Here is a 5,640-nt window from a genome sequence, read left to right on the forward strand (position 1 = left end):
GTATGTTCTGGTGTTGTTTCTTCTTCTCACTTGTCAGTGAGATGTAGGTGATAGATCTTAAATTACTGGGTTCTTTCCAACTTTTGGTATACTATTTTTGTAGCCGAGGGAAAACAGTGAATGGGAATTTAAAGATGAATGCTACCCTGCTCTCTCGGTTTGACTTGGTTTTCATTTTACTTGACCAGCCAGACTTTTGTCTAGATAAGAGACTATCAGACCATATAATGGCAGTATGTTTCTGTTACCCGTTTTAATTCACATCTTAAGCATATACTCCCTCCGTTCCTAAATATAAGTCTTTTTAGATATTTCACTAGGGGACTACATACGGAGCAAAATTAGTGAATCTATATTTTAAAGTATGTCTATATACATCATCAATACACAAGATGAACAAGAAAGAACAAGAATGAATGCACCTGGTTAAGCTCAGTTGACCTCCTCGATGGCCGGGATGGTGTTGACGCCCACCCTCTTGAGCGTGCTCTGCAGCCGCTTGTCTTTCGTGGTAGCCGTCTTGTGCACCGCCTTCTTCTTCCTGGACTGAGAACCACAAACGACATGTAATCCTTTCAGCTTGTGGCAGCAAAAGATATGTGCGCACCATCCTGATCATGTATCTGTATGTATGTATGAGGAAAGGAATGTTAGCAAACAAGTATATGAATATAGGTGATGAAGCGATATGCATCCTTGTGACAGACAGACAAGTAAAGAGATGCGGTATAAATCAATGAATCAATCAATCAATCAATATCAAACAAACAAAGAAAGAAATAGAGAGTATGAGGAAAGGAATGGTCAAATCTCACTTGGAACATTATTAGAGTATATAATCTGGTCAAATTGTACTTTGGAAATAAACTGTTGAGCACTGGTCATGTCATTCATGTGACGCGTTGATGACATGAACAATCTTCTAATGTGTGTCTAAAGTGGATTGATGCATAAGAATAAGATATATAGGCCTAACAATCTTCTAATTGATCTGGTCATGTGGCTGGTCAAATTGTAGTACTTGGAAGAAGAGAAAAATGTCATGGTGACAGGAAGTCAGAAACAATCTTATCATGCGGGTGTGTCTAACACTCTATAGTGGGTTAATGCAAAAGATAATCTTAGATGACTATTGCAGCGACACTTTGCACAGTGATTAGAGACCAGACCACCACCCAAAACATATCCAAGTAGTGCTACTATACTCTATTACGTCTGTAGTGTTCATCATCGTACTAAACTGAACATTGACCAAGCCGGTTTGCACATATGCATGCATCTAAAATCTCTGAAGAAACTTATCGGAAAGAGAAAACATATGCATACGGAGCATCAGATCTGAAATGGAAAATGGGAACCAGAGAAGGAGGTATACCTTGCTCTTGGTACTTGGCCAACTATCTCCATCGTCTATAGCAATGCATCTCTCCTTATAGATAGTCTTAGCTGCAAGTTCCTACAAAGCAACGAAGAAGACAAAGATGATCAGCACATATAATTTGGATTGACCAACCTCTGTGGGTTATCACAACTGCAAAAAGGTACAACAAGTCTGGATAATATACTTGGTACTGTGTCAAATAATGTACTACAGAATAATCAACAGACTGGATATCTATAATGTACTTGAATAATCTGTGTAAAATCGCCTTCGGCCATTTTGTTTCGGTCCTGGGCACGTTTGATCGAGAAAATATGAAAACTCTGATATGCTAGCATGTTTCTTGTGATATTTGATCGAGAAAATATGAAAACGTTGAATCATACTCCACTTGGCTACAGGTGATCTTGTGATTTTATATGAATGAAACGTTTTCTGTAAATCTTCTATAAACAAAATCAGCAGAGCAGTGGGGAGTTGATATTTAATTGAAAAAAAGAAGGAATCCGCAGGTGCATGTTGTGAAACGATGTGGTTGACTTGGTAGGGCGCCATTTGTTCTTGACATGTACGTAAATCAAAGCTCCTGCTAGCTAGGCAACTTGCGAACTGCTCTCCCACTACGGCCAAAAAATAATACTAATCGTGAACAAGAACATCAGATGCAAACCGCTCTTACAGTCCATATTTTTGGTTTTTTACCTCAAGCCAAAAGTGGTGTAATAATCTCATGATTGTTCAAATGTTGTTTTTAACATCATATACTCCTTCATGTCAGTTGGTTATCCTTGCAACTAGTGTGATCCATTTTATCCATGATGTTAGGCAACTATTGTACTAGATTGCGATGGTGTAATTTTTGGGGAAATTTACCATGGTGTCAGCTGGCCCAAGGATTTTTGCACAAGGAGAGCAGTTACCGGTTAACCATGGTGTCAGCTGGCCCAAGGAAATGAACTTTGCATTTGGAGAGGAATCAACGGGTGACAGGACGGAAATAAATCAAGAACGACGAGTCAAGTTATGACAACTAGTACATACTGGTATGCTTACAAAATACTCCTAGCACATACTAGTAGGCAGACGGGAACTAAGGCGAACCTGATGATGCACACCCTTTGGAAAAACGATGTTCAGACTAATCTTTCAGCAGCAGAAAGGAGATTATACCGAATCTCCTATGCTCTGCAACCCATAGTTGTGTGCAGAAACAAAAAAGCACGGCAACTCCTCTGAATCAGTAATTCAGTAGTTCAATCTTATCATCCCTACCCTGCCTGACGGACTCCGTTACAGTGGCGGCGCAGAACCGACATCCCCTGGTGCAGGTGTCACCGAGGAGCATGATTGTCGCGGTGGCGATGCCATCCCCTTCCACGTCGGCGCCGCCGCCCCCGTTCCAGCACTGCAGCAGGCAAAATGATCACCGAATCGCTGAAAACATACACCCGAGCCACGAACACGGCGGCTCCGTGGCAAGAAGATGGATCGATTCTAAGTACCTCTCCGATGTTGGGGCACTGGGCCTCAACGCAAACGGTGTTGATCTTGAGCTCGCCGAGCGACTCCCTGAGCCTGGCGTACTTGTCCCCCTGCGCGGCCCGCTACCGCAGCCACGCCGGCTTCCTCGCCTCTGGGTGCCTCCCCGTGAATGGCATCAACGGGGCCCATCCCGACGCTCACGACGACGCCGCCGGCCCGCCGTGGCATCTCACCGCCGGCGCTGGCCTGGGCCGAGCGAGGAAACCCGCGCCCGTGGAGCCCCGGGCCCGCGGCGAGGGAGGCGGGGGCGGAGGCCGGGGCGAGCGAGCTCTGCATTGTTGGCGCGCGAGGAAACCCTAAGCTTGTTGATTCAGGGCTCGTTGGGTGGATCTGGGATTTGGAGGGGGGGGGGTGGGGGTGTGGGGAGGAGGAAGATAGAGCAATGGTGGTGGTGGTGGTAGTGGAGCGAAGCCTAGGTTTGGTGGGCCGATGGGTGGATAGACGGATGGATGGATATACGGATGGATGGATGTTTGACACGTCATCGATTCATGCCATAGCAGATTTCACCAATCAGAATTTTTCGAGTGCTCAAAATGAGTTTTTTTGTAAAGGACCTACCATATATTTGTTGTCAAATTGAACCAAATCATTTTTCTAAAATACTATGCCATATTCAATGTGCAATTGACAAAAAGGTTGAGTGTTAAAAGATTTTATCCGCTTCTTCTGAAAAAGACAAATTGATGCCGATTCACCTCGAAACGGGTCAAATTTGAACTGCAGCTCCCTCATAGTTTGCTCATGATTTTTTTCAAAAATAATTTCTAGGTAGGTAGGTATCTATTTAATCAGATAAACACCAAAAATGTTCCAGTATTCAACCACTAGCTAGGAACGGTCATGCCCACCATTTTGACCGCATTTTGGAACGGGCATGAAAATTCAAAAAAAAATAAAATTGGAAAACCTTCGCAATGTGTCATTCTACGTGAACAAATTACCAGGAAAAATAATAAACTTGTAATACTGTAATTATTTTTAAAAAGTGTTCTAAAAAATGAGCTATCATGTGTGAAGATTCATGGCTTTCAAGCCAAATGATCAATCTTATGGCCACATTCATGACATAGTTTGTTGAAATGATCTCATATTGTGCACACGGATGCGTATTGGAATGGCAAACAATGTTACCTAAGAAAGTTTTCATTTTCTTTGGACGGAAAATTCATTTTCCATTTTCCGAGTACCCAAAATGAGTTTTTTTGTGAAGGACCTACCATATATTTGTTGCAAAATTGGACCAAATCATTTTTCTAACATACTAGGACATATTTAATGTACAACTGACCAAATGGTTGTGTGTTAAAGGCTTTTATCGACCTCTCGTGAAAAAGACAAGTATTCGTTGAATCAGCTGGAAGCGGGTCAAATTTGAACTGCAGCTACATTATAGTTTGCTCTTTTTTTTTACCAAAAATCATTTCTAGGTACACAAGTATCTATTTAATCAGAGAAACACCAAAATATTTCCAAGATTCAACCACTAGATAGGAACGGTCATACCTGCTCTTTTGACCGCATTTTGAAATGGCCATGAAAAATTCAAAAAAAAATGGAAAACCATTGCATTGTGTCATTATATGTGACAAAGTTAACAGGAAAAAAAATAAACTTGTAATACGACGGTTATTTTAAAAAGTGTTCTTAGAAATGGGCTATCATGTGTGAAGATTCATGGCTTTCAAGCCAAATGATCAATGTAATGACCACATTCACACAAACTTTGGAAATTTGCTGAGAAAGATTTACTAGGAAAATCATTACGAAAGTTTTCATAAGGCAATGATTTGGATCGGAAAGAGTGCCCCAAAAATATGAGGGTAATCAAAGAAATAGAAATAGCACTTGCTTCACAAAGTGCTATTCTGAACAGAATAGGAAATGAATATTGCAGAATTATTTTTGAATTATGGAAGGAAGGGTTTTCACATATTTGAGGAATATATTATCCAAAGTATTTATGAGAATTTTTCAAGAATTTTTGGAATGATATAATAGTAGGTTCCTTCACATACTAGGATTAGGTGGGATAGAATGGACGCACGAGTGACATGTCAACATAGTTAGAACATGTTATGACATTTTTATAATCGTCATAAAAGTTATGACGATCTCATCTTATGCGGTTACGACGTTTTTGACTCACATAATCGTACTTTATATGTAGATTTGATCCCCTCAAACGGTTTACGACGATCTCGGATGAAATCGTCATAGATTTATGATGAATTCATCAACGACATCTTAAAAAACGTCATGTATGAGCATATTTCTTGTAGTGTTGTATGTTAAATTATTCGATTTCCAAGTAGTATGAATGCTTGATATGGCCTCTAGGCATCTATATGAGTACCCACTATCAGTTTTAAAAGTTTTATTGACATAATTTTGTGTCCCAAAAATTTCTGGAATTTGTTCATAGGAATATGAAACTCTTTTGAGGAGTTCTTCGAGCCGAAGTCCCAACTGAGTTCTTGGGAGTGTTCAGCACCAAGACATCCACCTCTCTCACAACACAGAGGTTAGGCTGTGTGAATGGCCACATACGCCATTCATGACTAAAGTAGGGTTGTACCAAGAGTTCATGCAATTCATTGCAAATGTCGGGCTAACCAACTTCCTCGCAGATGAGTGTGATCAATACTATCTCCTCACCAATTCCTTTGTTGAAAATTTCTATTTTCTGCACAGGCTTGATATTCCGATGGTAAGCT

General features: G+C 40.8%; 1 pseudogene; it reads right to left on the minus strand.

The window, feature by feature from the left end:
* Positions 1-432: 432 nt before the first annotated feature.
* On the minus strand, positions 433-3,039 carry LOC123408792 (annotated as a pseudogene).
* Positions 3,040-5,640: the final 2,601 nt, after the last annotated feature.

The sequence above is a fragment of the Hordeum vulgare genome, chromosome 7H, assembly GCF_904849725.1.
Source record: "Hordeum vulgare subsp. vulgare chromosome 7H, MorexV3_pseudomolecules_assembly, whole genome shotgun sequence".
Taxonomy (NCBI): Eukaryota; Viridiplantae; Streptophyta; class Magnoliopsida; order Poales; family Poaceae; genus Hordeum; species Hordeum vulgare.